Source organism: Doryrhamphus excisus, chromosome 20, assembly GCF_030265055.1.
Source record: "Doryrhamphus excisus isolate RoL2022-K1 chromosome 20, RoL_Dexc_1.0, whole genome shotgun sequence".
NCBI classification, from domain to species: Eukaryota; Metazoa; Chordata; class Actinopteri; order Syngnathiformes; family Syngnathidae; genus Doryrhamphus; species Doryrhamphus excisus.
Genome location: NC_080485.1, coordinates 5,541,675 through 5,561,735, shown reverse-complemented (window position 1 = coordinate 5,561,735; position 20,061 = coordinate 5,541,675). Strand labels below are relative to the sequence as shown.

At 41.1% G+C, this 20,061-nt stretch overlaps 1 protein-coding gene across 3 annotated transcripts in view; it reads left to right on the top strand.

The window, feature by feature from the left end:
- The window catches only part of cdh23 (cadherin-related 23), a 169,929-nt gene that overhangs the window by 18,185 nt on the left and 131,683 nt on the right, over positions 1-20,061 (top strand). The window lies entirely within an intron of this gene.

Here is a 20,061-nt window from a genome sequence, read left to right as displayed (position 1 = left end):
GCAAACCAAATCCTACGAAAACCGAGGTTCCACTGATAAGCTCTTTTCAAGATGCCCAGAGATACCAAGATACCCACCATTGAAGTTGCATGAGGTGAGAACGGTGATCTGGTTTCCACAACCACTCCACTTACTGTGGAGGTGGTCATGCTCAGTATCAGTGATGTAATTGTTGCAAGTCATTGTTGTAGTCATTAGGTGCTGAGGGTGCAGCTCTATCGCACCGCTGTATAAGTCACACGTGTCCATGTCATGAAATTACATATTGTGGCTTTTTCTTAGGTTACAACTTTTTTTCTCATATTTGGACTTTACTCTTGTAAAAATAATTGTTTGCTGTTTTTTTTTTAAAATGGCATTCTTTTTTTTTTTTTTTTTGAATGTGTGGCAGGCCAATGAACAATCAGCCGTGGGCTGCAGATGACGCACAGGGCAGGACTTTGGTTTAGATTTTTATAGTCTTTATGGAAACAGCACTTGGCCTACTATAAAGCATAAATCACCACTATCCAGCTATATGGCTTATCAAATACAAGCACAGGGATCGTTCACTTTTATGCAGTGGCAGATACAAATGTGTGTCATGTCAGGAGTTGGAATGCGCAATTCGACCTAGAGAACGCTTTGATTAAATCTCGTAATCCACTTTGCTGTGATTCTGCAGATTAGGCTTTCTTCTGAGTAATTAACTTTCAGTGAGAAGGACTATATTTATCTTTTATATATATTTATTTGAAATAAGAAACGTCCATCCACTAGTAAGTCAGTATCCATTGTACCTTAATTCCAGTAAAGATTAACCTCATTAGATAAAATGTTGTCTTATCTCAACAACATTAAATGTAATTGACACTGCAAATGGTACCTGTAGGTCAAATAATGTTTATTGATTAGTATGGTGCCTAAAGGACATAAGCAGAGGAAGAGAGAGTTTAAGCGCATAAAAGATAAGATCATCAAGGCCACACATTGATCTTTCGCATGTGTTGTGAGATACAGGAGAACAGCAAACAATACAGTCCAAATATACTTATCAACATGTACTCTGTTCTGCTTCTTTCCAATGCTCCTATTGCCACTGGAAATGCCTCATTTATTTAATTACCTCAGTGGTATTCCTAATTGAACAATAATTAAGGAGCTGGAAGTAGCCCTAAGGAAGGAGTTATTAAAGCCTCCCCCTAGACGTGTTTATAATGTCTGTGTATTCTTGCTGTATCCAATTCCCTGCTGTCAGATGTTATGCACAAACGCTACACTTTAACTATGGCTTGTCTAACACTCCAGCAGACGCATGGTTTTCCTCAGCGTTTTCCTTCAATATATATTGACTGTGCTGCATTTGTGCACATGGACACAAATCAGTAATGCAACTTGTTATTGTTGCTGGTCGCTGCATGCTAATTAGAATGTTTGGATCCTTATTGTCTTTTTTCCCAAAGTATAGCTGACACTGATAAATGGTTTATGGAAGGTAATGTTATGCTGAAAACACACCCATAACTCAGGTGGGGTTAATCATTTACACATTATCCAGTACTGGTATTTTTGCAGTGGTGTCGGTGCTTAAACGGCGCTTGAACCAGCACTTAAAAAAAGTCCAAAACCAATGCCTTTTTATTGTTATGGAATTTGTTACATGCAAGTTGAACAGAATAGTAATGGAAATACTCATTCATTCATTTTCTACCACTTATCCTCACAAGGGTTGCGGGGGTGCTGGAGCCTATCCCAGCTGTCTTTGGGCGAGAGGCGGGGTGCACCCTGGACTGGTCGCCAACCAATCACAGGGCACATATAGACAAACAACCATTCACACTCACATTCATACCTATGGACAATTTGGAGTCGCCAATTAACCTAGCATGTTTTTGGAATGTGGGAGGAAACCGGAGTACCCGGAGAAAACCTGAGAGAACATGCAAACTCCACACAGAGATGGCCGAAGGTGGGATTGAACTCAGGTCTCCTAGCTGTGAGGTCTGCGCGCTAACCACTAGACCGCCGTGCAGCCCAATTGAAATACTTTAATAATATAAATAACTAAGTAAGAAATTCACCAATATGCAAAAAAAAATCCTAATTGTCATGTCAAAACCAGGGGGCAACGTGGGGGAAAAAGACCCGATGTTCGTGAATAAACCTCGTTTGGTGTGACATGATTGGTGGATAATGAGGAAATGTTGTGAAGTACTACGGGGGAGGTGTCTAGTGTTGGGACTGAGTACTGCATTTTTGTCCACAAAAATGTTTAGAAAGAGCGTCGGAGTGTGTGTACGTCTAGTAGGATCCTGCATTTCTTACAAAACGGTACATGCACAAATTCCAACCTCAAGCACTTTTGGCAGGTGTACATTTAATTTAGCAACAAAATGAGGCAGTGATGGCTACTTTTATTTTTGGTCGGGTTTATGTTGACACCGGTGCCATTATGATACCAATGTTTGGCAAGCATCTCGACCCATATGTCATTTGTCGATAAATGACAACCCATTTTTTTCCACATGTCTCATTTTCTGCCAGCATAGAGTTCATTCAGTTTCAATAAAATAGCTGCCACCCATATTGACGATAGAGCCACCTCTCTTTACTTATTACTAGTATGATAGCTACACTTATGAGTGTCTTTTTCAATTGTAATTTGTGTTTACAATTATCACAGCTCACTGAAATATAAATAACTATTGGAATTGTCCATTAATATTTGACATTCTGCCAAGATACAGAATTCTAAAACATGATTTAATGTATCATTTACTTGGGACTCTGAGGTTATGCTTAGTTTAAAAATAAAAGTTGACATGGGTTCGTTTGAATTAGTGAAGTAATATGCAGTGAGTTGAACTTCCTGGAAAATCTATTATGCCAACCAGGAGAAATAATTGAAACAATTAACAGCGCATAACAAAAGACACTAATGTCAATTTAAACCGTTTTCTCATTCATCCGTTTCAATTAGCTGGAAATAAAATGACTTTGTGTTATGATATTCATATGCCATGCCTTGGTGTGGGCATGTGAGGTAATAGAGCAGTCTGCCAAATTGGTCTCATCTATGTTTAAACAAGCACGCCGGGATGGGGTTGACTTAAATTTTCACTTTGAAACCAAGCGTTCAGATCGTTTAACACGATAATACTACATTCTAACAACATTTATAGGTCAGAAAAGTTGAAAAAAGCATACTAGGTCCCCCTAGTAAAAAAAAAAAAAAAAAAAAAGAGTTGTGCCTCATTTTTGTGCCTATATATTAACTTCTGATTCAGCACCAAAATGAGGCACTCATTGGGAAGCATCTCGGCCCAAAATGAGGCCTCTTAGTGAGGCACTGAGACTTATTATTTTGGTCTACCGTTGCCATTATGGCACAGACTACAGACAGTATGTATCCCTAGTATGAGCAAACAGTCAAAAGACAGTTGTTTTCATTAAAAAAACTGTCATGTAAGCGTTTTCTGATTATAGGGCAATAACGACAGGGGTTGTAGTCAAAACCACCACAGTCATATGCTTAGAAAATGCCTGCATGTAGACTCTAATACATGTTCAATCGTGTCTTATCATTTCAAATCAGTGTAAATCGGAAATGACTCGGCTGGCAGGAACTTTTTTTTTTTTTTTAAAGACAAGACTTTACCCAAGAATTTTCCGCCTGTCTGCTTCCACAGATCAGGTAATCTAAAGCTGAAACGTGAGTATAAAATGAGGAATAAAACAAAATGAGATGTGATAAAATGAAAGGGTAATCATAGCATTGTCGGGGAAAGAAGGTGAAAGAGTCTCTTTGAGTGGATTCCCTTTTCTGGGATTCTGGACCCAATCCAGGGCCATCTATTCTTGCAGAATATGTGCTCTAGATATTTGTTACTCTCTGACTGTACAGGCCAGTGCAGAAGTGTGTTTACGCTCCCACATTCAGCTCTCATTTAGTCAAATTGGCATGAGATGTGCCTGTCCTCTCTGTATTTCTGGCAGCTGCTGCTCTATCTGTCACTGTTTGAGTCGGTGGATGCGCTATGAGCATCACAGAGGCTGTGTCTCTGTCTGTGTGTGTCTTAGCCTCATAAAACCTATCTATCAGCTGCAGAAGGTAAGTATGCCTCCCTGTTAAAGTTTGAACTGCCTGATCTCAACAGGAGATGAGTCCCAACATGTCCAGAAGATCTTCCTAATGACTACTAGCTTTTCTCGGGTACCTCGCTTAAAAGGATGCACTTGATCTTCTTACTTCCAGATACAGCTATCTACTGTCATTTAGCTGTCCCACAATGTCAGCTGAGTGCTGCTGATGAGGGACTTCTGTTTTGGTTTAGTCAATCATCTCTTATCTCTACCTCATGGTACCTTGCTCCTCCATTCATTTCCCAGGAAATAATGGTCTGCATAGTTTAGCAGTGTCTGCAAACACACCATCCATCATAACGGTGGGCAAGACTGTTTGCACTTTCCCAGCACAGGATTTGTTAGTGTCATTATTAGGGATGAGCCGGATACTCGTTGTAGACCAGTATCCGTTACGGATAATGCATTTTTGCCGGATCGGCGCATGAAACCAGTCCAGATCCTCATTATCTGTAATCGTGAGGAAAATTTGTATTATGTATTCACTCTGCATGCTCTGTGATTGGCCAGTCACACACGGCGACCATCCCTCCCAAGACATAAACACACATGTACAGCAACATAACATCTCAGCTATCAGCAGTACACTGAACACATTGAAATAGCAGGCTATCAATATAATGAATTGGTGGCGATGCTGACAAAGTTCAATTGGCTCAGCAGTTGGTGACCAGCTCGGCGGCTGGATGCTTACAGGGAACTTCTTATGCTCATTTTCTGTGCTTTGTTTCGAGTTGTGGACTCCTATAGAGTAGCTGTACACAATGAATAGCACAGATAGCTTTCTAGATCTTCCACATTCTGTACCTCTTTCTGCAGAGTTTCCATGGACTTCCTCCTTCCAACCCAAATGGTAATTTACTCCACTCCAGGCCCTCTTCTCGGTACGCCCACTCTGTGATTGGTCACACTCCCAAGTGCTCCCGAAGACTACCGGATACATACGTAGGTCCATGTTTACTGCGGGTAGGCAATCTGCTGCCCTTATAAGGATCACATTGACATCAGTCCAATTCAGTCTTGGAAAACAACTATGTCAGCAACCATCCAAAACGTCTTTTGGATGCAAGGTCATCAAAGTTCTTGAGAATACAACATTGTTGTAACAACATTTATAGGTCAAAAAAGTGGAAAAAGCGCAATAGGTCTCCTTTAAGGCACACAACATAATTCAATATCATGGTACAAACTGCATTGAAAGAATGAGAAATAACCAGGTTACCCACCTTTATAGCGGCACACTATTAGTTGAACACCAAAAATAAGGTCCGTGTTACGACAACTCTCAAAGTTCCGTGGCTGCCCTGGTGCATCCACGTGCCCATGATGCGTATGCGTTAATTATGCTAAAAAAGTCCTCCAAAACTGCTATAGTTGAAATAATTTGATTAAGATAATGTTGACTCAGGTTGCACCAAATCATTGAAATTGCCACAAATGTGCCAGGACCAGGGCCATGTTTACGTCTGTAAAACATACTGTGCCATACAAGCCTGTCACTTCCTGGACGCATTGCGTTGTCCCTCATTTATCGTGTTTAATTAGTTCCAGACCTGACTAGGATAAGTCAATTTCCACAAAGTAGGATTCAATATTAATTAGGGCTGTCAATCAATGAAAATATTTAATCACATTTTTGTCCATAGTTAATTGATGATTAGCGGTAACTCATTCAATCCAGACATTTTTCAGAAGACGCCGTCAGTATCTGACATTTTAGGCGTTTGTGACTGTTTTTTGAGGCACACAAAATATTGTGTTCTATGTCTATATGAACATGGAACAGGCCAAAAGAAAGAGTAGACTTGTGTCTTTCATCAGAAAAAAAGTTTGTTTCTACCTTTTTCCATTCTTTAGTAATCAGCCATGGAGCATAGGCAGGTTTCAGGAAAATATCAGTTCTCGACAAGGGAATCTTATTGTCAAAAGATACAGTTCATGCATAACTTTCACTTCACTTAATATCACTGCCGATTTTTTTGTTGTATTTTTCATTGTGAATAAATGTGTAGTAATCTATTAAAATTGATAACATGTTAGGATTCCATTTGCTTGATAAAAGTGTCTTAGCTTCAAGAGGTGGAAGGTCATGGCTGTAATAAAGACCTGACGGTTGAGTTGTTGCACAGGACACTTAAGTAGAGCTAACCTGCCTCCCATGTGTCACTGCAGGTTTGGATTACACGCAAAACAAAAAAGGAAGAGTGTGACCAGCCCTGACCCTCCTTCTCCTTTTTTGCTTGGCTATCATAATCGGTTTACTACTTATCACAGACATTGTCAAGGTGTTCATTGTTACAGTTCAGCAGGCCACTTTTTTCATTCTTGCCCCAGTTGATATTTCACCATTCAGTTTGTTCTTTGGTTTCTACTTCACAGTCAAATATTTGATGAAAGATGATTTTGCATTGTGTGTGGCTTCACATTTTCCTGTGTAATGGCCGCACAGTTTGTTACTTTGACTGCAGAAGCAAGTTGAAAAGCCGCCGGCTGTGTGTGTGATAGTTTTGTGGCGGTTCAGAGTTAATTGAAATTGTCTGAGGAAAGGTGGTGCAATGCCAGGGTGAGCAGTGCTGACAGGAAGAGCCAATCACAGAGTTGATTTGCATCTATGTCATGTTCTCCCTGTGCATGTGTGGGTTTTCTCCGGGTCTCCAGCTTTCTCCAGCTTCCTCCAAATTGTCCATAGGGATGAATGTGAGTGTGAATGGTTGTTTGTCTGTATATGCCCTGCGATTGGCTGGGATAGGCTCCAGCATGCCCACGACCCAAGTGAGGATAAGAGAAAATGGATGAATGCCTGCATCAGAACATTACAAGGCATTAAGGCCATAATAAAAATCTAAATGTAAAAGACATTCGGAAAAAAAGTGATGTTGAATATTATCAGTTGAGAAGCTGTTTGGAGTTTAACAGTACATGTATTCATAATCAGATTTTTTGGTACAGAACTCAGGCAGTCGGTATCATGCGTAGAAATACAGCAGTCCCATTTGAGGGGTGATGATGCTCACCACATTTGAGTCTTGAATGCTTGAACACTTGTTGCACTTCATGGTGCGTTCACGCTTGTCATTTTTGTTCCAGTTAGAACAAACTACAGCCCGTTTGCTCTGCTGGGATGGTATGCTTGGTTTGTGTGAACGCAGTCCATGACCAAAAGAACCGGACCAAACAGGAGACCAGTAGACGTTTACAAGTCATACGTCACATTTGTTCGTAATGTGAATGACCACATGAAAGGTAGAATTTTAGCAATACAAATCTGAATTGGGCTTCATAACCTAGCCTTGGATAAAGGTGCTCACAGATGTTGACAAAAGTTCATTTTTGTTAACTTCCGTTGCACAAAATCCTTGAAAGTGCCACAGACTCGCTAAGGAGAGCACAAATGGGGCAATGTTTACTTCTACAAACACATGGCAATGCGTGTGACTTCATGGTTTGTTCATGATTCATAAAAGGTTGGATTTGAGCAAAAAACCCAAATTGGGCATCATACCTGCAGTGTGAACTTATAGTGTCTGTTTCTTTTCTGACACTCTTCAGGCAGAAGGTGCAAGATTCTAATAGCCCAATAAGACTGCACAACAAGTCATCTACCTGTACTTGTCCAAGATCATATAATTCATATACAGTAATTATAATGATCAAATGATTAACTTGCATTTTGGTCACTTCTATGGGTTTCTGTACTGTATAATTAATTAGAATTATGTGAACACATTTTAAACACCACATAATTTATTAATTCTGTCAAAGTTTTAGTTTGTGTATATGTATGTGTGTGCGCGTGTGTGCGCGTGTGTGCAGGTATTACCACATTCTCCACTACAAAGAGGTGCATTGCTGGATGGCAGATCAGCTTTTTGCAGCTGCTTATCTTGCCCGGCTGGGTCACGGCTGATACCAGCCTGAGCCACACTGAGCAGCTAACCTGGAAATTGATGTTTCACATCAGCAACCACCTCTCTTTGCTTCACTGCAGGGCGCTATAGGTGAGAGTTTAGGGAATGCATGTATCTTTGTTACTTGTTACTAGTAACTGTGTGCACTATGTGTGCGTCCCCTTTGGATGATATAGCATTAGTGTCTTGACTTAAGTGCAAATATTTTGCGGTGGTTTGTTAAACACGTCGCAATGTCTTCAAGTATCCCTTCTGCCAGTTTGAAAAGTCGACAAAAGAAAGGCAAACTCATTTCACACAGAAAATTATTTTCACAGTCCATTAAAAATGTGATAAATATCATTTAATTTGCCGGGCTCCTATTTTAGCACTGATATTTTTCATGTGGGTCGCACGGTAGATGAGTGGTTAGCATGTAGGCCACACAGTTAGATGGGGAAGACCTGGGTTTGATTCTCCGCTTGGCCATCTCTGTGTGGAGTTTGCATGTTCTCCCTGTGCATGCGTGGGTTTTCTCCGGGTACTCCGGTTTCCTCCCACATTCCAAAAACATGCTAGGTTAATTGGCGACTCCAAATTGTCCATAGGTATGAATGTGAGTGTGAATGGTTGTTTGTCTATATGTGCCTGTGATTGGCTGGCCACCAGTCCAGGGTGTACCCCGCCTCTCGCCCGAAGACAGCTGGGATAGGCTCCAGCATACCCGCGACACTAGTGAGGATAAGCCGTAGAAAATGGATGGATGGATGAATTTTTCATGTTTTATTGGGATAAAAATGATATGCATCGTATCGAATGAAAAAATACTACTGTATTGTAATACAGTATATAACACGTATACTATACCAACCAACTTTAAAAACGGTTGTTTGCTGCTTTTCTTCAGAGAAAGAGGTTTGTTTAAGGCAGTGGAGAAGCTGTTATTGTCCATCTTTTTTTTTATATCCTTCTGCTGTCTCTCGATCCCGCTCCACAGTTTGACCAACGAGGTCAATTGCCAATTTGCTAGTGCCATTGTCTTTGTCAGGCAACAATATTCATCTTGGCTAATTAGGACCTGCAGCTAATGACCGCTTCAGGTAATGAGTTAATTTATTATCAATAAAACAAGTCTGACACCTTACCGGATGAAAAAAGGCTAGAAAGGGCCAGCCATTCTACATCTACATGGCAGACAGCCATATATTTCGACACAGAAGGACACCCCATCCATTTTGACTGACACAGCTGCATCACAGTGCTAAGCTGTTAGCTTCAGCACACCTGGCTTGTTCATTTTCACAGTGACCATCGTAACTGACTGTTCAGACCTGTGCTCAATGTGTCAATATGTAGTGTGAGCCCCACAGTCATATAGCACTACCTTAAGATCAAATGCTCTTCCACTCCTCCAGGATGACATCACTGATCTGGCAAGTGCCCCCCTCAGCTGGGTTCAGGTCTAGAGACATACTTGGCCACCATCACTTTCACTTGAATCCAGCAAAACATGCCATGAATTTTTTTTTTTGTCGGGGTAGCACATTAAATAGCATTAATTTAAAAAGCACATGATTGAGGATGGTGATTTTTTTTTTTTTAGGCTCTCAGTGCAGCACAAGTCAAATGGCAGCTAATGCAGCCAAAACCCTGGACAACACACGCCCTTCGAGTCAGAAGGCTAAGCAAATAACCTGAAAAATAATTGAACTTTCTGAGAGGTAATAAGACTCCTGCTTTTGCCGACTGCTGTCTCCTTTGGAGTCCAGTCCTGCCAAAGCTCTGTCAGACAATGTACGCTCACGTCCAAAGTCTTCTTAAAATAATGTTTCTCATCCTCTCTAAGTTTGACAAGTGATATACAGTATCTTCTCTTAAAAAGTCAAATGTTTTGTATCAATATCGCTAGTCTCACTTAAGAATGATCTGTATCCAAATCGGCAGCATAAAACCCTGATCAGAGTATCCCTATTGGAGATTCTTATTGGCAAGGACGGAATAATTCTTTGGGTATTTCATGTGTTGGCAGTCCAACCTGGTCCTGGGCAGACCTCTGTGGGGATGTGATGCAGGCTTCGTGTTTCTCTGTTGTTGGTGTATATCTCTTGTTGTGATTGGGACTTTTTGTTTTTTTTGGTGATGTTTCCTGAACTTGCTGCCTGCTGTGCAAACCTGTTTTTAACACCAATTGAAGCACAATTATCGCTTTTATTTATCCCTGTTCAGTAAATTAAATGAACGACTAGTTTGGTTGTATGATAACCGATACGGTGTACAAAAACCAAAACCAATGTTTCGTCAAATGATGACTGCGGTGTACAGAAACCAAGGTACCACTGTATGAAAAGGGTGAAAAGGCAGAAGGAGCTTTTGTTTGACTGTGTCTGTTTGTGTAGCCTCATATTGTGGGTGACATGTTCCATTACCTGACCATGATTTAGCTCAGTCTGAGCTCAAGTGAGGTCACCCAGAGGCCAAAATGAAAGAGCCTGAATGTTTGTGGTGTGAAAAACAAAAGGCGAATAAGAAGAGAATAAGAACAGTATTACCAACTGAACAACAAAGGCGGACGTTCAGAGCAGAACAGAAAGATTTATTGAAGTAGGCAGGCATCACAGAGTGTCAGTGGTGATGGACATGTTGGTTGGACTGATGTGCTTTTGGTTGGGTGTCGCCTGACAATGACTGAGCAGACCGGTTCGGCTGTCACTCTCGGACCTTCAGTACCACACAGCATCCTGTCTAGTCCAATCAGAGCCGCCTGTGTCTGTCTGTCTGGCCTCAACAAGCAGAACAGAGACTGATGAGAGGATGACAAAAACAAAAGAGAGAGAGAGAAATGCAAGGCTGTGATGGTACGGAATAGAAACGAGTGACAATCTTTCTTCAGCGATTTGAGAGTGACCAGAGCTGCATGTGAATTTGCAGTGGCAGGTCTGTCTTTTCTCAGCAACGCGTGAAATGACTGCCCACTAATGTGCTTCGCTGTCCGACTTTTCGCATAGTGATTGGTTAGTCATTGCCTTGTCACTCAGTGTTTTCATCCTTTCACTCTTTGAATGCGTCAGAAAGCCAACCCTGGGCAGAAATTTCTTGCCGTGTTCATGTCAGAGCTTAATCACGCCGTTGGACAAGTGGCGATAGTCATTTGTAGCAATTTCAAATTCAAATATACACTGACAAAGGCCAGTCATTGGATTGGTTTTGTCACATTGTTACTGATATACAGCAAATACAATTCTTCCCGGTTGAACACTTTACATCATTTTATATTAAAGTTATGGGTTTTACGTTGTATTTTATATACATTGTATGTTTTTTTCCCCTTTTATTATTAAATCCCCCGCGTCCCCTTCGCTCCTCAGACTCCAACCTCCTTGCACTCCCCTGTAAGACCAAGCTCCGAACCTGGGGTGACAGGGCCTTCTCCATTGCTGCCCCCACCCTCTGGAACTCTTTGCCCCATTCACTCCGTGCTTGCCCTGACCTTCCCAGTTTCAGAAAACAGCTCAAAACCCACCTCTTTAAATCTGTTTTTAATGTCTAACTTTTTATATCTGACTGTTGTGGCCCGCTTTTACTCTTGTTTTAGCTGTGTATTAATGAATGAATGTTGTATTTGAATGTATCTTTTACTCTGTTGCTTTTGAACTTGCTTTTATTCAATTCCATTCTTCTGTAAAGTGTCTCAGTATTTTTAAAAGCGCTATACAAATAAATTGTATTATTATTATTATTATAAATCAAGGAAACTATAAAATAAAATGTATGTGACAAATGTACATAGGCAGACCACAGAGAAGAGGAATGAGTCACATGTGGATAGAAGTTACAGTGCAAAGCAGAACACTTGGAGACTACCTAACAAGGTGCAAAAAGCAAACGAAAAACAAGCATGTGGCTAATGGAGTAACAGAAGCTACCAAACAAAAGAGGGCTAAGCCGGCCAAAAAAAAAATACATGAAATATTAAGCACACAACTAATCATGAGGCTTGAAACAAAATCCAAGCAGAGCAGTACTAGAATGCATGTAGGGGTCATTCTACTGAATGGGGTACCAAAAGTGTGATGCAGCAAAAAAAAAAAAAAAAAAAGAGGACGTAATGTTGACCTATTTATCGCATACTTAACACGGAGCTAGTAGATGGACCCTGCTTCAACCCGAACACTGTGTTCTTCAAAGCACTAGTTCGAGTCACACACAAACATGATGTAAACAACAGTTGATAGATGAGTAGTAATGTCATTGTAATGCGTATCATGGACACTGTGCCATATTTCTGAGTCAGTGTCACTTGTTGGTGTGTTGATATTGACAAAAAAGAAAATACAGGAATACTCCAAGTTGTGTCAGTGCAGACGTCAGGTCAAATGGTCCTTCATTAAATTTTATTTTACTCTGTTTTCGTGAATAACGTTTTCTTGGCGTTTGGTCAAAGTACATGTTTTGGATGCAACAAAATGCGTTTGTTGCATAATGATATGTTACACTTCAGCTAAAACATAAGTTCCACTGTTTTGTAGTACTGGGTAATTATTTTTTGTTTTTTTGCATGTCACAAAATGGCGACGCACAAACTGGCTGAAATTGACATTAGATTGTGTTTATACATAACAGACACAAAGAAAGTATTTGGCATCGTTTTCCCTGTTTATACAATGTGTTTGCAGTATATTTTAATGTAGCTATAGCTTTATATCACTGTCATGCCCATCAAAGTGAAGACACACTTGCTGGTACCCCTTTCAGGAGAATCAACTCTCGGCAAGTGGAACACGCAAAACTCAGAAAGCGGAAGTAGCAAAAAACAAAAGTGTGACAAAATCCCTTAACATGACAATGAATTTCATTTTAAATTTCTCCAAAATTCATAAACATTATCCTGGTTCTTCTGGAATACCAGTAAATCTACCTGTTCCAGTAGCAAATGGTAATTCCGCTGAATGTTACTATGCACATAACGATGTCTGACATTTGGATAATGTTTGCAGAACATATGTTCCTTCATATATCAACATATGTTGTAATATATCATACATCAACATATGTTCGTACACTTCGTATGGTATAATTATTTTTCATGCGTTCTCAACCCTGGTTGATATGACTTCCACTTCCTTCCGCATGGCGAAGATGCATCTTATGAGATGCATAGATTTGTTATTCAAGAAGAAAAAAATCAGTTGCAGAATAAGTCCTGTTTCAGGATTCAAAGTGAGCAAAGTGCCATACACTGTAAATATAGTTTTAATGTATCATTCCTGACCAGTCCAGGGTGTACCCCGCCTCTCGCCCGAAGACAGCTGGGATAGGCTCCAGCATACCTGCGACCCTAGTGAGGATAAGCGGTGTAGAGAATGAATGAATGAATGAATGTATCATTCACTCCCTGAAGATGCTTTGAAATCAGGCAATTGACTCGGCTATTGAAGAATATTGAATTGAATCCAAAACTATTAGAAAATCATTGAACATGGTTTCCATATACATTTTACGTTGTAAAACAGCAAACAAATGTGATCCATATTTAACAAGAAGCTGTTCTTAATCAACATTTCGTCTTTTTCATCACTACAGTTTTTCTGTAGTTTTACCAGTTTTGCTGTTTTAGTTGGTTTGTTTTATTTTCATTATGTGTCACAGACCAACATTCTGGCCACCCCTGCTTTCATAGCTCTCCGTCAGGGTCGAGATCTGTGAGCAAACACAGCTCTTGTCAACTGTTTAGCTTGCTAGCTTCCAGTCATGAGCAAACGATGGTAAGTAAAGAGAGACAGGAACAATAATCATTAAATCTGAAATTGGAGAAGACTTGTTCGTGTAGGTGTTGGCCCTCTGAACGGGGTCGAATACACACAGGAAATAATGTTCCACAAGCCGACTAATCACAGCCTCAAAGGTCAGTGTCGTCATGTTTTGGGGAGGTCCGGGTCAACCTCTGCCAGAGTGTTGGAGGGGGAGGAGCCAGTCTGTGGCATGACCCTATAGCATATTCTAGCCTTAAACAAGGACGCTGAAACCAATAAAATGTGTAAATGAGCGCAGGAAAGAATACAAGCATATTCAAGGATTAGAACGCATGCCATGTAAGAAAATGCGTACACGTTGGCAGGTCTGAAAATGTAATTTTTGGGGTTGTATTTTCCCATATGTGAACAGAATACACTGACAATTAACAGGTGTCTGGCCACATTCTACATGTTTGGTCCAGTAGTGTACATTTCTCTCAGGGATGTCTGTTGGAAAGGTTGAGGAGGGTATTCTCCTCCCATCCGTGACAGATTTAGTCATAAATCTGGCGAATTAATACACGGCCTCCCAAGGACTCTTGTGGTTGGTCTTGTGAAACACGGGAGTCACTTAAAGCCAGACTCGGGGCACTATTTGTCTTCAAAGCTCATTCCCATCACAGTTATTGATGTCACACACACGCGGCAGAGAAGGACGAGGTAATAAACGGAAAATAACCCAAAAAAAGTAAATGTAAGGAGGTAAATATTTGTTAAAATATGGTTTATTTGACTTTTTCTAATAATTGTTTTCATCCTCTGCAGTGTCTTTTTTTGTTTGTTTGTTCCTTCTGTCATCTCCATAAAGAATTGCAAACGCTTGATGGCCTTTTTTCTTCTTCCTTTCCTTTTTGTTGTTAGTTGCCTAATTGACCTCCCTGGGGGAACTACTTTCCATAGCCATCCTTATCCAACAGAGAAATGAACCACCTGCACACTAGATTCCCTATTAAAGATGGCCCCTGAACACACACATCTCTCTGTATGGAAATGGAGGTCCGAGCACATTTCCGTCCTCCACACTATTATCGTTTGAGTTAGATCTGCTTGGTTTATATCCACATTGAGATTGCCTCCCTGAAGGAATCTGAACTCTTCAAACATTAACATAGCACGCTGGACAAACAGCAGAGGAAAGGAAGGTTAACATAAGTTTGATTTAGAGCCACAAAAGCATAATTTATTTTGTTTTTGACTGGAGGTGAGGCTCCGAGTTAATGCAGTGGGGGACCCTCACAAGGGTTGGGGATTATGCTTGAGCCTATCCCAGCTGACTGGGTGATACGCAGGGTACACGCTGAACTGGTCGCCAGCCAATCACAAGGCAAATAAAGACAAACAACCATTCACACTCACATTCATACCTATGGACAATTTGGAGACGCCCATTAAATTAACATGCATTTTTTTTGGAATGTGGTAGGAAACCGGAGTACTTGGAGAAAACCCACACATGGGGGGGGGGACTCCACACAGAGATGCCCAAACCCAGATCTTTCCAATCTCCTGACTATGTGGCCAACATGCTAACCACTAGGCCACCTTGCAGCCAAGATTTACAATTACAGTTTTACAATAATAGTTTTACAAGCAGTGATTTGAATAGTCACCATATGTGACTGTATTTGTAACGGTGTGTCGATCAACCCAATGCCCCCGCCCTCCACCCACCCATGAACGCATGCAGCTCAAATGTAACTGAAGAGGAGTGATCACATTACACTCTGCTATGCTGCACACATGCATGCAGGACTCATCCACCAAACTAAACTAAAGTCACAGTTTTATAAACCGAGCTCCTCCCCGTAATAGAGGTTGTAGTTAAAGCGTTATGTCCTTTGCAGTTTATGTAAAGGTGATAACGTGACAATAAAGCACCGTAGATAAGCATGCACCCCCCACTGGATGGACTTTTGCTGCCAGTAAGCTGAAGTCAGTGTTTGCCTGTTTGAATTTATGATGGAGGGTGATTGATGTGAGGCAGCGTGGCTTTCGAGAAGCTTCAGCTCGGCATGGCTGATGTGTTTGAAGGCTCTTTTTGTCAGTGGATGGACACTGTGGTAACATGAGTGGCATCTCACTGACTCATCACGCTGCTGATTGCATGACTTGATCCCTCAGGCTCTGTGGTACTGTCTCAAGAATATTCATCAAGTATTTATCACCAGGTAAATATCTCAGTTCCCTCAGTTCTTGTCTGGAGGTGTCTTCTTTTCCTTTGTTTGTCCCTGCTTTGATGGTTGTCTCTAGCGAGCAGTGCCCCTTAAGCCACATAGGCCATTGTGCACCATAAAATTTCAAACTATAATTCACAATAACATGAAATTGGAATCTGGACAGTGCTTGTCCCAATGAATCAGCACTCGGATGAACGGCAGGTCTGGAGATGTCACTGGTATAATGAACAGGGCCGTGGCCTCCAGCCCCTTCTCTTTCTTAATCCGGGTGTCCCATGGCAGGCCCATGCCTAACACACATGAATCCTACTCATATGGCAGAGAATGGTAGCCTCCAGATGTTGATTTAGCACCAGGTGACCGCCAACCCCTTACCTAAATGGTTGGTCCAAGTCAGTGCTTAGTACAGAAATAGTGAACACGGTAGAAAGATGAAAGATAGGCTTGTTGTTTTGGAGCAAGTGGTAGCTGACTAGGTTAATGCACAGTGTAAATGGACAAAGGGTCATCAGACAGAATGACAGTCTTAGTCACAAACAAACAAAAGAAAATGTCGGACAACCCAGCACACCCACACATAACGAGGCGCTAACAGCTATACTCAACTATACCGCAAGGCATGCTGGGTTTCCCCGTGTTGTTAAGAATAATTGTTTGTCATCAAATTAGCTGTAATCAAATGAACTTTATTTGTAGAGCTATTTTCCTGCAAAGACATGCAACACAAAGTGCTTTACAGAATTTTAAAAACAATTACCACAATTAAAAGGAAAAACAATTACTAAGAAAGCCCCTCCCTCCCACCCTCCATACTAGACACACACACACACACACACACACAATCACACACAGTAGGGAGACATGGCATGGCACTGAGGATCAAGGAAACGCCACTTTTGGGGCCGTCCACACTGGGAGGAGCCGCAGGCCGTGCCATCGGGGGACCAGCACCCGGGCCCCCCGACTCCAACAGACGGGCGGACCCCCACATCAAAGGGAGGAACCCCCAGCCGGCCAGGTCGAAGGGACCCAAGGATGGCACCCCCTCAGCAGACCCGACACAGCCCCCAGTGTGGAGGACCCCCCCTGAGGAAATACTGCAGTTAAAAGCTAAAGACTAAGAGCATAAAATAGGACTAAAAAGATAAAAACGTAAGAAAAGTTTAAAAATATTAGTTAAAAGCCTGATTAAAAAGGTGCGTTTTTAATCTTCTTTTAAAAATATCAACAGTCTCCGCAGTCCTGAGGCTCTCCGGCAGGCTGTTCCACAGGTGGGGGCCATAGTGGCTAAATACTGCCTCGCCATGGGTTTTTGTTCTGGGTTTTGGTATAGTTATATACCGGAGGACCGCAGGGTCCGCAGGGGTTGATATGGTAAAAGCAGATCAGATAAATGAGAAGGTGCAAGGCCGTTAAGGCGGACAGGGAGCCAATGCAGCGACTTTAAAACTGGTGTAATGTGCTCCCGCCCTCTGGTCCTCGTCAGCACGCGCGTGGCTGAGTTCTGTAATAATTGGAGATTTAAAATACTTTTTTTTGGGAAGACCGGAGAGCAGGGCATTACAGTAATCTAAACGACAGGAAATAAAAGCATGCATTAGCACCTCCGTACTGGCTTGAGAGAGTAACGGGCGGACTCTGGCTATGTTCTTAAGGTGATAAAAACCTATTTTTGTTATATTTTTGATATGTGGGATAAAGTTTAGCTCAGAGTCAAAAATCACGCCCAAATTTTTTACTGATTCGGCTGGTTTAAGATCCTGTAGTTTTGGTAAAAGTTTCTCTCTCTGGCCTTCAGGACCTATAACTAAAACCTCAGTTTTGTCCTGGTTGAGCTGTAGGAAATTCTCTGCCATCCATGACTTGATGTCTACAATGCAGTTAAAAAGGGCATCCAGTGGCCCTGAGTCATCAGGAGACACGGCGATGTGTAGCTGTGTATCATCAGCGTAACTATGGAAGCTGATGTCGTGCTTCCTGATGACGTCCCCAAGGGGAAGCATGTAAAGATTAAAAAGGAGTGGACCTAAAATTGAGCCTTGGGGAACCCCACATTCAATTTCATGGGTTCTGAGGAAAATGTATCCATACTTACATGAAAGCATCAGTCTGTGAGATAAGAACACAACCAGTTAAGAACAGTACCGGAGAGGTCGACCAGGTGTCTGAGTCTATTAAAATCTATATAAATTGTGATGGTCCGCTGTATCAAAAGCAGAGCTTAGATCCAGTAGAACCAACACTGTGAGCTTTTTGTTATTTAAATTCCACCTGATGTTGTTTAAAATCTTTAAAAGTGCTGTCTCGGTACTGTGGTTCCTCCTAAAGCCAGACTGATGTTTCTCTAAAATGCTATTTCTGTTTAAAAAGTCATTAAGTTGGTAAAAAAAAACAGTTTTTCTAAAATTTTACTTAAAAACGGCAAGTTTGGTAGGTCGGTAATTATTAAGAACGTTGGGGTCTGGATTGCTCTTCTTCAGAAGGGGGTTTCACCACCGCCGTTTTAAAGGCGGTGGGGAAGACACCCGTCTGAAGAGAGCAATTCATGATGTTTAAAAACTGCTCCTCAAAGAATCCATAAAGTGATTTTAAGAGGGAAGTGGGAATTGGATCTAAAAGGCAGGTTGTTGGGCTTACTTGGGAGAAAACTCGACCAAGTGTCCTCGCATCAACCAGGGCAAAACTCTCCAGTCTCTCCTCAGGCAAGGACAACAGTCCAGGTGTGGTAACAGACAAGACTTTCTGGGGTAACAGGCAGGATCTGATGTCCTTGATTTTAGTTCTGAAGTGGTCTGCAAAGTTTTCACAAAGATCATCTGTTGGTGTCTTAAAAACATTATTAAAATTAGTGCCTGTTAAAATATCAAAGGTGGAGAAGAGGATTGTTTTTGTGGTTGGTCATGAGTTGTGAGAAATGGGAAATTCGTGCCTTTTTGACTGCGTTATTGTAGGTTTTGAGTTGTTGACGTAAAATCTCGTAATGAACCGTCAATTTACTTTTTCTCCATCTTCTCTCAGTACTCCTGCATTTTCTTTTCAGTGTCTTCTTTTTCTGTAGTGTTCAGTTATGAGTTTTAACTACCTGTTGTAGTAGTAGTATTATTTATTTGTATCATGAGTTAAGCTGACAGTTAATCATTGTCTGATTGGAAGGGAAAGTTTTGCATTAATTCATTAATTCTTTTAATGAAACAATTAATGTATAACTTTAGTTCAATTTGTGGTATTGCTTGGTATTTGTGTATTGTTTGAATATATTCATTGAGTTAAATCCACTACCAAATCTACAATGTGATGCTGAATGGCAAATAATCCATTATTTGAGTTGACTGGCCCCCAGTGTATGTGTATACGTACTGTATATCAGTAGCTGTAATGGTTTTATTGTGAGTGTTGAATCAATTATTCTATGGAGATTGGCCAAAGTTCAGCACTGTTTTCCAGAGTGGGAGTTAATGTTCCATAAGTGGCTTTCATACATGGCACGTACGTACATACCATTAGTCTTGAGTGAGCATTTGTTATTAGTCACTTGAGAGTATGCCATATAGAGCAGGCTGAGGGCTGCAAGAAGGAAGGAAAAAGTTATTGATGACTGTAAGGTAGAACGCTTAATTTGCGCCGTCTTAGAGCAAATTATAAATTATATTGAAAGTAGCTGAATTAGCATAAATCTCATTAGACGCAATGAGAAGGGTTCATAAATCCTTACATTAATTAGTCATTTTAGCCACTCTTTGATCGGAAAATAAGGTGTATTAATAAAACGAGAGGGGAGTGTAATTGTGAAGCTTAATAGGTTGTTGTGTAAAGCAGTTTGGTGTGCAAATGACAGCCATGATGTAGTTCGGTTTCCCCAGATTGTCGATGTACCTGAAACTGGGGAGCGATGATAAGCACACACGGTGTGTTTGGGCGCGCTCACTGGCTGTGTAAATGATGTACTGTAATTACTTCTCTATCCATACAAGTGCCGGCTCTAGGCTTTTTGTGACCGGAAACAAAACTTTTTTTGTGGCCTACCAAATGACACCTACTGATACTATTAAACACACTTAAGCAATCATGCATTAGAAATGAATT